The sequence below is a fragment of the Bubalus kerabau genome, chromosome 3, assembly GCF_029407905.1.
Source record: "Bubalus kerabau isolate K-KA32 ecotype Philippines breed swamp buffalo chromosome 3, PCC_UOA_SB_1v2, whole genome shotgun sequence".
Classification (NCBI taxonomy): Eukaryota; Metazoa; Chordata; class Mammalia; order Artiodactyla; family Bovidae; genus Bubalus; species Bubalus kerabau.
In genome coordinates, this window is record NC_073626.1 from 25,058,724 (window position 1) to 25,076,909 (window position 18,186).

The 18,186-nt window shown below is 44.1% G+C and overlaps 1 long non-coding RNA gene, 3 other non-coding genes and 1 pseudogene across 4 annotated transcripts; all 5 read left to right on the forward strand.

Annotated features, from left to right (window-relative positions):
* Positions 1–60: 60 nt before the first annotated feature.
* Positions 61–1,184, forward strand: LOC129647201 (mitochondrial import inner membrane translocase subunit Tim17-B-like; annotated as a pseudogene).
* Positions 1,185–1,600: 416 nt separating this feature from the next.
* Positions 1,601–4,511, forward strand: LOC129645754 (uncharacterized). Its single transcript, XR_008711483.1, has 6 exons — positions 1,601–1,738; positions 2,549–2,806; positions 2,989–3,027; positions 3,248–3,287; positions 3,749–3,951; positions 4,307–4,511. It is a non-coding gene; the product is annotated as an uncharacterized LOC129645754 (long non-coding RNA).
* LOC129648101 (small nucleolar RNA SNORD48) lies at positions 3,081–3,143 on the forward strand. Its single transcript, XR_008712686.1, has one exon. It is a non-coding gene; the product is annotated as a small nucleolar RNA SNORD48 (small nucleolar RNA).
* On the forward strand, positions 3,580–3,646 carry LOC129648099 (small nucleolar RNA SNORD52). The gene has a single exon (XR_008712684.1). It is a non-coding gene; the product is annotated as a small nucleolar RNA SNORD52 (small nucleolar RNA).
* On the forward strand, positions 3,982–4,063 carry LOC129648143 (small nucleolar RNA ZL8). Its single transcript, XR_008712726.1, has one exon. It is a non-coding gene; the product is annotated as a small nucleolar RNA ZL8 (small nucleolar RNA).
* Positions 4,512–18,186: the final 13,675 nt, after the last annotated feature.

Sequence of the window (18,186 nt, forward strand, 5' to 3'; positions counted from 1 at the left end):
TTCTGCTGTGAATCAAAGCTGGAAAGGCCTTAAAGTGTTGATTCACTGGCAGCAGTAGTAATGCTAAACTTTAGGGAAATTGCCACCAACGGCTTAATAGGCCAAAAAAGAGAATTCCTGAAGCTGGGTCAATTAATTTCATGAGTCCTCACTAGGGAAATGGCTCATTAGAAAGCAACATCAGGGCATCATTTCCTGGCCCTCCAGCGGTTAGGACTCAGTGCTTTCATTGCCAGGGCCTGGGTTCGATCCCTGGTGGAAGTAAAATCCCACAAGCCGTGAGGCTTAGCCAAAGTAATTAACACAGAACTTAGAAAAAAAAGACATGAGCCATGGAGGAGTTCGCTTGCTCAGGAGCCTTGCCCATGGAGAACTGTGGATGATTGCGGTGGAACCTTCATTATGGGTGTTACCTGCGATAAAGTCTTCCAGGCCATGAAGTGTTTCCGCAATGACCCCGTAGGAATTCCGCACCGATTGAGAGGCAGTGTCAATGCTGTTAAAGAGCAAAGCCCCTCAGACTGGAGGTAGCTTCGCGGTGTGTGGGTGGGAGTGGGGCGGTTGTTTTCCACCATCCACGGGTCTGGTGTAGCTGCGGGGCAAGGAAGATTTCTGGAACTCTGTTACCCGTGAAGCACTGACAGGTCTGTGCTAGCTGCCCTCAGTGGCTCATTGGTGATGGTGGGCTCAGCAATGATTGAGGTGGGGGGGATTCTGTTGGCCCTCATCCAGCGTGTTGGCATCCTCCACACTCACTACACTATCCAGCAGTTCCTCAGTGCACTCCCCTTATTGGAGAACCCCAACCAGCTGCCCCCAAAGGAGGGTACCAAGGCCCGAGGCTACCCCAACTATCAGCAATATCACTAAGGAAGTGCCTCCGTGGGCAGTCCTCCTCTGTTCCCTCTGGAATGATCTACCTGGAAGCAAGAGCTGGCTCCCAGTTGGCCCATGGGACCCGCCAGAGAGGGCTCTTAACTGGTTCCCTTATCCCAGGTTGGGGGTGGGGGACCCCAGCTGCCCTGATGGATTGGTCCCTTCTCTCTCAGGGCACCCTAGCCCTAGCTCGTATGGAACACAGTCTCACCCAGTCCCTTTGCAAGGCGCTCTGATGAGTATTTGAAGCCCGTTTTGAAATGCCTGTGTGTGTACTCCTTGAGCCACCCATAGGTGGAGCCACTTCCTAGGACAAGGGGCAGAGCCCTCTCCGGGGACATATGAGCTGAAGGATTTGGAGTCGCACAGAGAGGTCTCTAATAATGGTTTGTGGGATGAAAAAAAAAAAAAAAGACATGAAGAAGAGGGAAATGGGGAGTAACTGTTCACAAGTACAGAGTTTCAGTTGTGCAAGAGGGAAAAATTGTGGACGCAGCCACCCCCTACCCTACAACGGTGCACCCCATGTAGAATAAGGTTGGGGAAACACAGGATACCAGCCCCAGATAGCTGAGGAATTACTTTTACAAGCCCAGACTTTTGCATCTTCCCATACACAGAAAAAGAGTAAATTCATTGACTTGAGATGTCTGATTTTCTTTAATTAACAGTTAATTTTTTAAAGCTGACTACACGGTCTTTGTTGCAAAAACCCTATATAGCCTGGCTTCTCCATTTCCTCTTCGGAGCTGAGAGACTGCAACCTGGGCTCAAGTCTTCAGTTTTGTGTGTGTGTTTGACATTTAATTGGAAGATAATTGTTTTACAATGTTGTATTGGTTTCTGCTGTACAACGTGAGCCGTAAGTATACATATATTCCCCTCTTCTTGAACCTCTCTCCCACCCCCATACTCTCATCCCACCCCTCCAGGTCCTCAAGGAGCACCAGGTTGAGCTCCCTGAGTTACAGGGCAACTTCCCACTAGCTGTCTATTTCACACAGGACAGCATACGTATTTCAAGGTCCTCAGTTTTGCCTGAAGAATAAAACAGAATTCTGAACTTTCAGGTTGTGCTGCCCCACCCACCCAGCACCCCCCCCCCCCGCAGTAGACAAAATTATACCTTAATAAAACTGTTTATTAAAAAAGGACAAGAGGGACTTCCCTGGTGGTCCAGTGGCTAAGACTCCAGGCTCCCAATTCAGGGGCCCCAAGTTCAATCCCTGGTCAGGGAACTAGATCCCACATGCTGCAACTAAGACCTGGTGCAGTCAAATGAAGAAATAAATAAATATTAAAAAAAAAAAAGAAGAAAAAAAGGACAAGAAATAATGTGCGTGACAGGTCTGTGGGCTGGAGTGGGGGGTGGGTTGCGAATTCAGATTTCGCTGGCTAGACACAGCGGGATGACAGTCCCTTGGAATGACCCCAATGCCTTGGTGGGACACGTGAGAACTAAAGACAAGACTTCGGGTTACACAAGCTGGGACTAGTCCTCCTGGGAGGCCATCCAGGAAGTGTGCGCCCACCGGGCAGCGCTTGGGACTTTCTCCGGCCTGGCCAGTCAGGTCACCTGTTCTTTGTATTTAAAAATTCACAAAACGTTTCCGAATATTTGCCCAGAAGAATGTGAAACATTCTCTCGTGCCTCTCTTTCACATTGCTTTAGTCTTGTGTGGACGAGTGTTGAGGGACATTCTGCGGGTCGAGACAGGCATCTCAGAAGACAGCCATGCCCATCAGGCCCCGAAGCCGCGCCGCCGTAAATAAATAGCCCTGGCCCCGCCCCTGCGGTTCTCTTTGTTCGGCAAACACGCGGAGAGTAGAAATGGTTCTCCGGCGGTTCCCCAGTAGTCTGCTGCGGAACCTTCGCCAAACCAGGGGGAGGCTGCCGCCTGCGCCGTCTTTGCACAGCTACCGCGTGCAGGTACCTGGGGAACCCGTTGAGTGGGGGAGCCGCAGTCTCGGGCTGAGCGGGATGAATTATTAATACAGACTAGAGTTTCTGAAGTCTCTGTGACGCCACTGCTTGGAACTGACCCAGCCCAGGGCACGGGGAACTCGTCTGGAGTCGCCCAGGTCTCTGCTGAGTAATTGCTTTCTTTCCAGGCTCCTGATTCTCGAAGGAGGGTCCGAGGCACCACGAGGGTGAGTGGATTGTGCAGCTGGAGTGGGTGGCGGTTTCACTGCGGGAGGATGGGGGTGATGATGACTCCAGGTGATTCTGAGTGTCTCGCTGACGCCATCACCGCAGCGCGCTGACCACCTCCACCCCCCGACCCGGGCTGGGATCTTTGGTATTTCGGCGCGGGGAGAAGTTCAAGAACTGTTGTTGATCTCGTATTTGTGTGTCTCATTTCTCCATTAGGAGTTAAAACGTCCACCGGTGTGTTATTTTTAAAAGAAGGGTAAGTGTTAGCTATGCTGCTGTCTCTTCACAGGTTATCTTTTTTAACTCTTCGAACTTTTTTTCTCAGCCTTACTAAACCTGCTTTCTCCACCCCTTTTCCTAGTATGTTACCCTACATACGGTGCTTTCTTGATGGAGGTATTTTCTGCAGTTCTAAATTTGTTTTCTCCTTTTCTCTCCTGAACTAAACTCATCGCTAAACTCATAATTTGATAAATCCTTATGTTGGGGCTATCATCTCTGAATGTTCTAGATGCTAATGCTTTTCTTGATCCAGATCTCCCTAAATTGGGAATGATGATTTCTCAGACTAGAGTCTCTGATACTGGTCTTGATGTCAAAATTGATTTCTGACTCATTTAGGGAACTGGATACTTGGATATTTGAGAAGGGCTGGTGGGAAGGCTGTAAGTCTGCTTGTTTTTCTCATTGGTTGTCCTCCTTTCATCTTTTTTCTAGCCTGAGAGCTTTGGAAGCCCAGCCAGGGCAGTACCCCTTCACAGAGATTCCAGGCTAACCTGGTGACTGAAGGCCTAAGGTTTAGAATTCTCCTGGAGAAGCACTTTAGGGGTGGCTGGGATGTCCAGGTGGTGGTTCCTGCCACTTCAGCAACAGGCTGTGACAAGAAGTGGAGAGCAGCATGCCTTCTGCCTGGTACTGTGGTAAGTCCCTTCCTTGTTTTTCTCCCAGCTCCAGAGTGGTGGTGATGAACTGGTTGGACTAGGGTCTCTGAGCGCTTCTCTGAGGATCTTTGAAACCACCTGATCCACTCGTGCTTCTTTCCTTCTTGTGTGGCAATTGTCTTTAAAAAGTAAAGTTGGTATATAGTTACATTAGTTTCAGATACACGCTGTAATAATTGGATATCTGTATATACTAGAAAGCGATTACTGCCGCAAGTCCTTTTTGGCTAATCACCGTTCTCTGTTAGTTACCAGTCTGTCCCTGTATCTATAACAGATTGATGCTCTAAGGCCAGCTACTTGCATGTTTTTAATATGTATTTCTTTTATGAAGTTTTAGGATTTTGCTGATGCAGAGGATGTCCTACCTGGTGTTGGTCAGATCCTTGGAACTTCACATGTTTCCTGCATGAACCTGTGTGAGCAGCTGTCAAACTCCAGTGCAGAGGGGATGGGCTGATTAGAAGTTTGGGGACCAAAATCAATTAGGTGATCTTTATTAGAAAGATTGCAATAAAATGTTTTAAAGCAAATAAAAATAGGTGGGTCTGAGTAAAAACAAGAGGGTACAGAAAGGTTTAGGGATGTGAAAGTGAATGAGCATCAGTTGACATCTAGCTGTATGTACCTCTTTCCAGCTACATTACAAAAAACTAAAATTAGGTTTGTCATATATTGACACCAGTGTTGAGGATTTCTAGATGGAGTACCATAATATTTTTAATATTTGAGGTTTTAATTATACTATTAACACAATCATCCAGTTTTCTTTTTGATGAATTGGTGAAAACATAGGTTGTCTGGATATATTCTTAGAAGAAGAATAATCCTGCTGATTGTCAGGAGCTGGGAATGAGGAAGTGAAGAAGTATTTAATGGGTATTGTTTCACTTTTACAAGGTGAAAGAGTTGATGGGGATGGATGGTGGTGATAATTGGTCAATGTTATGAACATAGTTATTACCACTGAACTGTATGCCTAGAAGTGGGAAAGATTTGGGGAGGGATAAATTGGAAGATCGGAATTGATACATACACACCACTAAGTATAAAATAGATAACTAATAAAGACCAGTATAGCACAGGAAATTCAGTGCTCTGTAGTAGTCTATAAGAGAAGAGGATCCCAAAGTGTATGTATAACTGATTCAGTTTACTGTATACTTGAAACTAACACATTGTAAGTCAACTATACCCCAATAAAATTTTTTTAATGGTAAACATTTTATGTGTGTTTTATTAATGATTTATTAATTATAATGCTAATTTTATGTGTATTTCACCACAGTTTAAAAAATTGGAGAAAAAGTACCCTTTGCTCCTTTCTGTCACTGTCATAAAGGTGATTCCCCACTAGCATGTATAGAGTATGCTGTGCTAAAGCTGTATTGTACATTTGTTTGGTAGGGGGCATTTGAGTTTCTTACAAGCTATAAACCTTGGGCTTCACTGGTGGATCAGATGGTAAAGCATCTGTCGGCAATGCAGGAGACCCGGGTTCGATCCCTGGGTTGGGAAGATCTCCTGGAGAAGGAAATGGCAGCCCACTCCAGTATTCTTGCCTGGAAAATCCCATGGATCGCGGAGCCTGGTAGGCTACCGTCCATGGGGTCGCAAAGAGTCAGACACGACTGAGCAACTTCACTTTCTTTCACTTTCAAGCTATAAACCAGTCTGATTCCCTGTACCCATTTGAAGTTGTGTTCCAAAATACTTCTCCAAAAGTAGAATTTCAGAGTTAAAGGATCTGGGCTTTTAAAAGTAATAGTGTATGTTCCGTGAAGTTGTCCCACTTTATTTTTTAATGTTAGTTTACTTAGTTGGCTGTGCCAGGTCTTAGTTGAAGCATCTAGGGTCTTTAATTGTGGCATGTGGGATCTAGTTCCCTGACCACAGGGATTGAACCTGTGTCCCCAGCATTAAGAGTGTGGAGTCTCAGCCACTGGACCACTAGGGGAGCCTTGTCCCAGTTTATACTCCAAATGACAGTCTCCTTCAGACTGCCTGTTTGTCTATATCTACCATCACTGTTCTAGCTGGAGTGTATCAATTTCTGTATCTAATAAGTCATGTTTTAAAAATTGCACATCTTTTGCATTTATTTTTCTGTGTAACATTTACAGCTTGGTCACCACTCAGCAAAGATTTTTTTCCAACTTCTATTTAAGTCAATTTTGCCAGTTTTTTTTTTCCTCCTTGAAATTGCCTTGTTAGGTACTCCTACAGGGCAAGGTCACCTGCTCCCATTGTTATTCTCTGACCTTGGTTTCTTTAATCTTCAGTCCAGTCTACCCAAGCCCATGTCCATTGAGTTGGTGATGCCATCCAACTATCTCATCCTCTGTCATCCCCTTCTGCCCTCAACCTTTCCCAGCATCAGGGTCTTTTCAAATGAGTCAGTTCTTCCCATCAGGTGACCAAAGTGTTGGAGTTTCAGCTTCAACATCAGTCCATCCAATGAACACCCAGGACTGATCTTTAGGATGGACTGGTTGGATCTCCTTGCAGTCCAAGGGACTCTCAAGAGTCTTCTCCAACACCACAATTCAAAAGCATAAACTCTTCGGCACTCAGCTTTATAGTCCAACTCTCACATCCATACATGACTACTGGAAAAAACCATAGCCTTGACTAGACGGACCTTTGTTGGCAAAATAATGTCTCTGCTTTTTAATATGCTGTCTAGGTTGGTCATAACTTTCCTTCCAAGGAGTAAGTGTCTTTCAATTTCATGAAGTCAGCCACTGTTTCCCCATCTATTTGCCATGAAGTGATGTGACCCGATGCCATGATCTTAGTTTTCTGAATGTTGAGTTTTAAGCCAACTTTTTCACTCTCCTCTTTCACTTTTATCAAGAGGCTTTTTAGTTCCTCTTCACTTTCTGCCATAAGGGTGGTGTCATCGGCATATCTGAGGTTATTGATATTTCTCCTGGCAATCTTGATTCCAGCTTGTGCTTCCTCCAGCCCAGCGTTTCTCATGATGTACTCTGCATATAAGTTAAATAAGCAGGGTGACAATATACAGCCTTGATGTATTCCTTTTCCTATTTGGAACCAGTCTGTTGTTCCATGTTCAGTTCTCACTGTTGCTTCCTGACCTGCATACAGGTTTCTCAAAAGGCAGGTCAGGTGGTCTATTTGCTTAAGGTCACAGACAGGTATTGTGGTAGGAGATAGATGGGCACCTGGGCTGGACAGCTGGTGTTTGTCAAGTGGAGTAAAATTGAATCTTTGTTCTCACCCAGACACTCTGAGGACAAAGCTAGTGGCAGAAGCTGAGCTGAGTTCTGCTAAAATAAAGACTTAAGATGACCACTCCTAAGGTCAAGGAAAACTTTCCTGTCTGCACGTTCGCAGGAAGTTTCCTTGGGGGTCAAAAAAGGAGGGGATGCTGCCCCATGATAAGCTCAGATATCCCTCCACAGGCGTCTGCGGTGGACTCCACCTTGGCAAAAAGTTGCACACATCTTGGGGAGGGTCTTAGGGACTGGTCAGGTGTGAAAAAAGATAATTGGACAAGTGTAAACAAAGACCCAGATCTGTCCTATATGTGTATTTAATTTTTACTGCACTCCTCAGACAGGATACCCATCTGTCTTTCTGCCTTGAAAGTGAAAATGTTCCTGAGTTGTGTCTGACTTTTCAACTCCATAGACTAGCCCGCCAGGTTCCTCTCTCCCTCGAATTCTCTAGGTAAGAATACTGGAGTGAGTAACCATTCCCTTCTCCAGGGGATCTTCCCAACCCAGGGATTGAATCTCTCCCATTATGGGCAAATTCTTTCCAGTCTGAGTCTCCAGGGAAACCCTGCTTTCTGCCTCACTTCAATCTTAAATAAACTGTTTTTCTCTGTGTGCTCTCTCACGTGTGCTGTGTACCTACTAAAAATGAGGTGTGTTCTTTTCAACCCAGTGTTTCCACTTCTGGTAACACACCCTAAACACAGTCACACAGATTAATGTACATGAATCCTTGATGTTACTGATTGTAATGGGGGAGAAAAAAGAGGCTCAAGTGTTCTCCAGTAGGAAAATGGTATATTTACAATATACCATGTGTTACATGCAGAGGTAATATGCCTAACATACCAGTGTGGATTAATCTCACAATATGAAGGAAAAAAGTAAATCACAGAAAAATAGTATGTAGTGTGAAAACATCACTAAATAACACATTGTCTAAAGGTCCTACTGTGTACCACAGGAACTATATTCAATATTCTGTGATAAGTCTAATGAGAAAGAATATGAAAAGGAATGTGTGTGTGTGTGTGTGTATATATATATATACACACTACATATGTATGTATAACTGAATTATTTCACTGTATAGCAGAAATTAACATTGTAAATAAATTTAAAATATATGCATTGTTCGGAGTTAAGTATCACAGTAAAACGGAGAAGGCAATGGCACCCCACTCCAGTACTCTTGCCTGGAAAATCCCATGGACGGAGGAGCCTGGTAGGCTGCAGTCCATGGGGTCACTAGGAGTTGGACACGACTGAACGACTTTCCTTTCACTTTTCACTTTCATGCACTGGAGAAGGAAATGGCAACCCAGTCCAGTGTTCTTGCCTGGAGAATCCCTGGGACGGGGGAGCCTGGTGGGCTGCCGTCTATGGGGTCGCACAGAGTCGGAAACGACTGAAGTGGCTTAGCATAGCATAGCATGGCATCACAGTAAAAAAATGCATAGGATTGTTAAATGCTAAATTCAAGGTGGGGTGGGTATGGAGAGATGTATTCAAGGAAGTATACAGAGGGTCTATGGGAGCTCGTTGTGCAATTCATATTTTTGTATGTCAGAACTACTTAATAACTTAAATGTGGTTTGGAACCTGTGAATCTCAGAGGGCTGAACACAGGCAAAAGCTTAAGTCAGCCCCAGGGATGCCTCCAGACAGGGAGCTCCCTTGGAAGACAACTGTTAGCAAGATGAGCCAAAATAAAAAACATCCTCAGGAGAACAAATCAGTAGGTGACTTTACAACCAAGAAACTCAGATGGGGAGCATGCTTGGAGACTGCTGCTGCTGCTAAGTCGCTTCAGTTGTGTCTGACTCTGTGTGACCCCATAGATGGCGGCCCACCAGGCTCCGTCCCTGGGATTCTCCAGGCAAGAACTCTGGAGTGGGTTGCCATTTCCTTCTCCAATGCATGAAAGTGAAAGTGAAGTCACTCACTCCTGTCCTACTCTTTACGACCCCATGGACTGCAGCCTACTAGGCTCCTCCGCCGATGGGATTTTCCAGGCAAGAGTACTGGAGTGGGGTGCCATTGCCTTCTCCAAAACCTAGCCAGGCCTAATTCCATGGCCCCAGCCCTTGCCCTCGGCAATGGTTCACACCCTGAAGCGTGGCTTCTCTCTGGATCCTAACAAATCCACCTCTTATCGCTTTGTCTCTCAATGAATTTTTGCAATGAGACATCAGAGCCTGAGTTTCATTAGTTTTGGCCGGGCTTGAGTCGCAGGAGAGAGCCGAAGGACAGGAGGAAAAAGCAGTGGGGAAAATGTGCCAAGGAATCCCCTTCATAGCCCGCCGGAAAATTTGCTAAATATCTGACCGGTGCTCACAGTTTCATTGGTCTGATCCTTGGCACAGAGAAGAGAAAGGACAGAAGAACCCCCACCGGCTTGTGTAACAGCTACTGGGGCTCAGCAGATAGCGCCTTTGGGGCATGCTGAGGAGTAGTCTCTCCAGTGTCCCTCAGTTGTGCCCACTGCCACCCGCCTGTTCGAGGGAGGTTCGAGAAAACAAGAAACGAGAGATTGTAAAGGTCCCTCCAGGCATAGGAGCGAGGACCTCTTACCTTAACTGGAGATCTTCTGGAATCTGAGACTAAAGTTGTTCAAAGAGATAAAGAGGCTAATTCAATCCACTGGTAGAGAATTAGTAAACTGGAAGAATCATCCATAATGTGGAGTAGAGAAAACAGAAATGAGTAACATGAAAAGGAATTGATAGGAAAGATGAAATGAGCCACTCCAGCATTTGGCATTGCTTGCTTAGAGCTGCTCTCATCTTGCTGGTTTGTTTTAATGCTCCAGTGAGAACAATTGCAGACACAGTGGCTAGTTCTGTCCAGTGGCATCTGTGGGCATGTAGCTTTCAGCAGCTCAGGGCCATCTGTTTCTTTCTTTCTTTTTTAATTTATTTAGTTAATTTATTTGGCTGCACCGGGTCTTAGTCATGGCATGTGGGATCTAGTTCCCTGACTAGGGAACTAGTCTTAGCCACTAGATCACCAGGGAAGTCCCTGTTACTTTGTTTATTGTACTTTGACCATTAACGTCATAGTTTCCCAAAATAGTCTTCTGATTGTGTTATTTCCCGAAGAATAGGGACAAAGAGATTATCCTAAGGGTTAAAGTACCTGCTGACTCTTAAAAGTGTTAAATTTTATTGGCCCCTGTCAGATGACTCTCAGGTGAGAATAGGTCACATTTCAAGGCTGTTTATTGCCTGTCATTAAACCATTAACTTCTAAATATAGTGACGATAGAGATGTCAGCCAGTTATCAAACAGTTATGTGCTGATAAATAACCACAGAGGGAGCTGTCTTTACAAGGCCATGCAACAATGTCGGGTACCACCCGGGACCTGGAGCCTCCCATTTCCCAGCAGCACGCAGGGAGAGGCTGAGCTCCACACTGGGTTGATTGCTTCTATAGTTGCTTTTTCTTTTTTTTTAATGTTTGGCTGCATCATGTCTTAGTTGAGACATGTGGGATCTTCACTGTGGCACTCGGGCTTAGGTGCCCTGTAGCATGTGAGATCTTAGTTCCCTGACCAGACCAGGGATCAAACCTACAACCTCTGCACTGCAAGGCGGACTCTTAACTACTGGACCACCAGGGAAGTCTTGATTTCTTCTAAAGGAAGCTGAGCAACTGTTACAATCTCCTTTTAAAAGAGTCTGATTTCTTCTTACATTTCTTTTATTAGGGAACTTTTAAAACAGTAGGAAGAATAGAAATACCCGTATACCCACCACCTAATCCAGTACTGCAACATTTTCCCACATTTGAAAATATGGCAAATGGAAAAAAATATATATATATATTAAATTATATATGTGTGTATACATATACACACACATAAAATATATATATTTAGCAGGTGCATCTCAATGTGAATTATAGAGATCAAGGCATTTTATGCTTAAATATTTCAGCATGCATACCCAAAATCTAAGGACATTTGCCTGCAATATGATTATGTCTGAGAAAATTAATAATTCCTAATATTACTTAATGGGCTTCTTAGATGGCTCAGTGGTAAAGAATCCACCTGTCAATGCATGAGACCCAGGTTTGATCCCTGGGTTGGGAAGATCCTCTGGAGAAGGAAATGGCAACCCACTCTAGTATCCTTGCCTGGGAAATCTTATGGACAGAGAAGCCTGTCGGGCTACAGTACATGGGGTCTCAAAAGGGTCAGACATGACTTAGCAACTAAACAACAACAACAATATTACTTAATACTTAATCAATATTCAAATTTTTTCAACTGTTCCCCAAATATCTTTTATGGTAATTGTTCTTTCAAGGGCCAGTATTCTTGAATCAAGGATCAAGCACTTTATTTTACTGTTAGATCTTGTTAGTCTCTTTATTCTAGAACAGTCCCCTTCTTTCTGTGACAATGATCCTTTGAAGAGACTTGGGCAGTTGTTTTGTAGGATATTCCACATATTGGTTTCATCAAACTGTACTCTCATGGTGTTTTTAACTTGTTCCTCAAGGTTCTGCTTTTTCTTTAACCTAGCAATTACTCTTAAAGGCCTAATTAGATTCCTTTTTTTTTTTTTTTTGGCTGCATTGAGCGGTTTGTGGGATCTTATTAATAGTACCCCAACCAGGGATTGAACCACTGGACCACCAGGGAATTCCCTTAAAGGCCTAATTAGATTCTGATTACATGGTTTGGGCAAGAATACTTCATGAATGACACCAGGTATTAGTTTCCTATGGGTGCTATAACAAATTACTACAAACTTGATGGTTTTAAAAAAAAAGATATGTCGTCCTTCACAATTCTGGGAGCCAGAAGTTCAAAACAAAAAACTCAAGGTGTCCACAAGGCCTGGCCCACTCCAGAGACATGAGGGAAAAATCTGTTCCTCCAGCTTCCGGTGGCTGCTGGCATAACTTGACTTGTGGCCACTGTGGAGTCTCATCCCAAGGTCACAAGTGTGAGATCTTGCACCAAGGCCATGGAAGTAGAGCCCAGAACCAAGGTCACTTCTGAAACTGACTGAGCCCCTTTGTAACTGTTGTCAAAAGCTTGCTGATCATCATCATCAAGCTTCCTGACCCCAGGTAAACAAAAATGCCCACCCTGGTAGTCACTCTACAGTGCCCTAACCCATTACCTAATGCCACTCTTCCAGCAGGAATTTTGTCTGGAGACTATAAAAATTGGCTACTAACTCATGAAATGGGTCAGCTCTCCCTTGAGCTGGCCCACTGTTCTAACAGCATCCCATTGACTCTGCCTGGTCTGTTAGGAGATCGGCCTGCTGTGCTCTCAGCACTCTCATTATCTCTGCTCTTTGTTCTTAATAAACCCACTCCCTTCTGAAATGCTCTGTGTCTGGAAATTCTTTTCCAACCCGCACTTGGACTGCTGTGACAGCCACATCACTCCAGTCTCTGCCTCTGTGTCACACTGCTTCCTCCTCTATACTTGTGTGTATTGAGTCTTCTTCGGCCTCCCTCTTAGAGTGATAAGTGTGATTGCATTTAGAGGTCTCCCAGACAACCCAGGAGGATCTCCCCATTGCAAGACCCTTGATTTAATCACATCTGCAAAGACCCTCTTTATCCCAATGTAAGATAACCTTCACACGTTCCAGGGATTAAGGCATGAATATCTTTTGTTGTTGTTCAGTCAATTCAGTCATGTCAGACTCTTTGCGACCCCATGGGCTGCAGCACGCCAGGCTTCCCTGTCCTTCAGGGATATCTTTTAGGCGATCATTTTTTTCAGTCTACCAAATGCTATGTACTTCACAGGGCTTTGTGTCAGGGGGATCATAATGTCTACTTGTTCCATTATTCTTGACCTTAGTTTGATCACCCGGTTAAAGTAGCAACCCCCAGGATCTCTTCCTTGTAGAAGTACTTTTTGCCCTTTTGAGTGGCAAGATAGGTTATTTCTTTGGCAGTGTTACCAAACCATGTTTGTCTGCCTGATGCACAGCAAGCCAAATGCTAGGTTTGCAGCAGAGGGCTTATTCATAAAGCAGCCAACCAAGGGATGAGAGGACAAGCCTCAAATTTAATTCCCAAAAGACAAGGGGCTTGGGATATTCATGGGATAAAGCTGAGGTGTGGTGAAAGGTAATTGGAGATAAGAGGTACTGTGATCAACATTCTGCACGGGAACAACTAAGCTACAGGCCTCTTATTGGGACCTGTGTTAGAAAATGACTGCAAGCTCTGAGAATGAAGCTTTTGTCCCTCTGATGTCAAAGTGTCATCCAGCAGACACTCGTGCGTGTCCAGATGGAGCGTCTTAACTGGCTCTAGCTCAAACCAGACACAGCCAGCTCCAAGTCTCAAAAAACAACTTGGGCAAACATTGGGCTATGTGGTGTTTGGAGGACAGGCAAGTTTCTGTAAAAACAAAGTGAGCTTGATCAGTGAAGGCAGGTTACTATTATTACTTATTAATAGCTAACTGCTGACTACCCTTGGTTTCAGCACCATGTGAATGAATATCCAACCTCCATCACAATTAACCTAATGATTTTGGCATCCACTGATGATCTTTGCCTGTGTAGGGGAGGGGAAAGTTTTCCTTGACCTTCTTAGGGTCCCGGGCTCATTCTGAAAAATCAACCTGACAAAGACAGATTAACAGGAGAAAAGTATACATATTTAAGTTTTACATAACACAAGCCTTCATAAAAAAAATGAAAGCCCAAAGACATGGCAAAACATACTTGCTTATATGTTAGGTTGAATGAAAGAGGCAATTGTGGGAAAGTGTCTAAACTACGTGAGGAGGCTAAAGGAAGATAAGGATTATTTTAACAAGTTCTGTTTTTGTTGCAGGATCTTCCTTCCCTAACCGGGAACTTAACCCAGGTCATGGCAGTGAAAGCACTGAGTCTTCACCACTGGGCCTCTCGGAAATTCCCAACAAGTTTTGTTTCTACAGAATTCTCTTGGTCTCAGCTTTTTGTTCTCCTGGTTCAGGGAGTTCAGTTCAGTTCAGTCACTCAGTTGTGTCTGACTCTGTGACCCCATGGACTGCAGCTTGCCAGGCTTCCTTGTCCATCACCAACTCCCGCAGCTTGCTCAAACTCATGTGCATTGGGTTGGTGATGCCATTCAACCATCTCATCCTCTATCATCCCCTTCTCTTCCTGCCTTCAATCTTTCCCAGCATCAGGGTCTTTTCCAATGAGTCAGTTCTTTGCATCATGTGGCCAAAGTATTGGAGCTTTAGCTTCAGTATCAATCCTTCCAATGAATATTCAGGACTGATTTCCTTTAGGATTGACTGGTTTGATCTCCTTGCAGTCCAAGGGACTCTCAGGAGTCTTCTCCAACACCACAGTTCAAAAGCATCAATTCTTTGGCACTCAGCTTTCTTTATAGCCCAACTCTCACATCCACACGTGACTACTGGAAAAACCCTAGCTTTGACTAGACGGACCTTTGTTGGCCAAGTAATGTCTCTGCTTTTTAATATGCTGTCTAGGTTCAGGGAGGGCGCCTTTCAAACGGGAACTGCCACTCATGTTTGCAAAATGATGATTTTCCAATTTGGTTACTTTTTCTATACTTATTTTTATATTCTCCTATAAAATAAGTAATCTCTCATCAACTGGTACTTTAACCTGAATTACTTGTTCCTGCAAAGGTAAGGGAAATGATTCATTCTTTTCCTCTATTTATAGTATCATGTAAGAGGTTGGTATTAAAGTGTAAAAGGGTCCTCCAGTGGTGGTAAATGAATTTCCCCTCTTTTTTGTATACATGGGTCCAAGAAATTTTCCTTTGGTTCCTTATGACCGTATCAAATGCCTCATTGAGACTCAGACATCCTGAGACACTGGCCTCCCCTTGATCTCTCCTTTTAGAGCAATGAGCAAGGACCTGCCACTGGGGTTGGCACGACATTCTCAGTGAACCCGTGTTAGTTATTGTCTACCAGGCTTCTACCTCCAACGGCGAGGGCACTTGAATGGCTTGAGGAATTCCAAAATAACAAAAGCAAGCTTGGTGAAGTTTGAACAACATTCCTTAAATTGGTTGATAGGAACATCACCAAGTTAGCTGGGCTTAAGATACTGAAGCACAAAGGTGATTGCACATCTTCACTCTTCCCTCCAACCTCCCCTCTCTCAATACACATTGGGTTGGGTCATTCACCCAACCTTTGTGGTTGTATTTTTACCGAATTACCCAGAGGTCATTTATTTATCTTTTTCCTTCTATTTATTTATTTTTTCATTTCCTTCTATGTAGTTTTTGTGTGCGTGCTAAGTTGCTTCAGTTGTGTCTGACTCTTTGTGACCTGGTGGACTACAGTCTGTCAGGCTCCTCTGTCCATGGGGATTCTCCAGGCAGAAATTCTGGAGTGGGTTGCCACGCCCTCCTCCAGGGAATCTTCCCAACCTAGGGATGAAACCCATGTGTCTTGTCTCCTGCACTTAGAGAGGGGTTCTTACGCCACCATTTAGTTTAAAAATATTTATTTACTTGGGTGAAGCATTTGAGATCTTTAGTTGCTGCATGTGAACTCGGTGTCATGTGGGATCTAGTTCTCTGACCCGGGATTGAACCCGGCCCTCCTGCTTTGGGAGAGTGGAGTCTTAGCCACTGGACCATCAGGGAAGTCCAGTTATTTCTGATAAGTATCTATTTCTCCATCTGTGTCAGAAAAGCAGGGCGGATCCCCTGCCCCCAGTCAGGCCGCCTGTGTTTCCCTCTTCATATTTCTTCTCTCAGACATCCCCATGTCCTCCCTGTAGGCCGGCAGACTCCGCCTCTGTATGTATGTCCTGTGTGGTAACAACGTGGTTTACCGGCCAAGGTAAAGTACTATGAACACATCAGTTTACTTTGAGAACTGGCAACGAAAGGGGAGAAAGGAGGCATTTATCCTGCCTTTCCCATATGAACCATGCTTCAGGGTAACCCAACAACCTTGATGAGGGACACTTCTTTTTCATTAAAGCATTCCAGTTAATAAGTGAAGAGAAAATAATATAATTCAAAAGCCAGTATTTCATAACCCCTCATGAAATAACTGATTCAGGCAAAACTCATCTGTGTATGTAACTGTCAGTTGGAAGGTTGATGGGGAAACCTTACACAGCAGAGTTAATGGCCATCTGAACACACCACTTACCCTCAGCTTTACTCAAGAGAGGGACAAGCAAGCAGGACTTGCTTCCTGAGGGAGCACAACAGGAAACACACAGCACCTGAGAAGGAATCTTGTCCTACGCTCCTCCTCACCCGGAGGAATCCAAATCTAATTAAACCTTCAGGTTTGGTAAGTGGAAACACAGGGGATGGAGGAAAAAGTTAAATGACACTCCATTCTACAGGACATTCTACAGGACAAAATGAACCTACTTCTGTGTAGATGGTATCCAAAAAAATAAAATAAAAGAGAGAGAGAGAAAAGAGAGGAGAGGTGAACTACTGTAGATTAAAGAGATTTAAGAAATACCAAATGCAATGAGTAGATTTTCTTGAGATCCTGGTTTGTTGTTTTTTTTTTTTTTTGAGATCCTGGTTTGAACAAATCAACTAAAGTAAGACATCTGAGGAAATTTGAATAACCAACTTGGGTTTTAGAGTATATCACAGTTATTGTGAATGTTTTGGGTGTGCAAAAGCATTCAGTTCAGTCACTCAGTCATGTCCGACCCCTTGCGACCCCATGGACTGCAGCACACCAGGCTTCCCTGTCCATCACCAACTCCGCAGCTTGCTCAAACTCATGTCCATCGAGTCGGTGATGCCGTCCAACCATCTCATGCTCTGTTGTCCCCCTGCCTTCAGTCTTTTCCAGCATCAGGGTCTTTTCCAATGAGTCAGTTCTTCACATCAGGTGGCCAAAGTATTGGAGTTTCAGCTTCAGCATCAGTCCTTCCAATGAATATTCAGGACAGATTTCTTTTAGGATCGACTGGCTTGATCTCCTTGCAGTCCAAGAGACTCTCAAGAGTCTTCTCCAACACCACAGTTCAAAAGCATCAACTCTTCAGTACTCAGCTTTCTTTATAATCCAACTCTCACATCCATACATGACTACTGGAAAAACCCTAGCTTTGACTAGATGGACCTTTGTTGGCAAAGCAATGTCTCTGCTTTTTAATATGCTATCTAGGTTGGTTATAGCTTTTCTTCCAAGGAGCAAGCGACTTTTAATTTCATGACTGCAGTCACCATCTGCAGTGATTTTGGAGCCCAGAAAAATAAAGTCAGCCACTGTTTGCATTGTTTCCCCATCTATTTGCCATGAAGTGATGGGACCGGATGCCATGGTGTTAGTTTTCTGAATGTTGAGTTTTAAGCCAACTTTTTCACTCTCCTCTTTCACTTTCATCAAGAAACTCTTTAGTTCTTCTTCGCTTTCTGCCATAAGGGTGGGGTCATTTTTGTATCTGAGGTTATTGATATTTCTCCCGGCAATCTTGATTCCACCTTGTGCTTCATCCAGCCTGGCATTTCGAATGATGTACTCTGCATATAAGTTAAATAAGCAGGGTGGCAATATACAACCTTGACGTACTCCTTTCCCTATTTGGAACCAGTCTGTTGTTCCATGTCCAGTTCTAACTGTTGCTTCTTGACCTGCATACAGATTTCTCAGGAGGCAGGTCAGGTGGTCTGGTATTCCCATCTCTTTAAGAATTTTCCACAGTTTGTTGTGATCCACATAGTCAAAGGCTTTGGTTTAGTCAATGAAGCAGATATTTTTCTGGAACTCTCTTGCTCTTTCGATGATCTAACGGGTGTTGGCAATTTGATCTCTGGTTCCTCTCTGCCTTTTCTAAATTCAGCTTGAACATCTGGAAGTTCACAGTTCACGTACTGTTGAAGACTGGCTTGGAGAATTTTGAGCATTACTTTGCTAGCGTGTGAAATGAGTGCAATTGTGTGGTAGTTTGAACATTCTTTGGCATTGCCTTTCTTTGGGATTGGAATGAAAACTGACCTTTTCCAATCCTGTG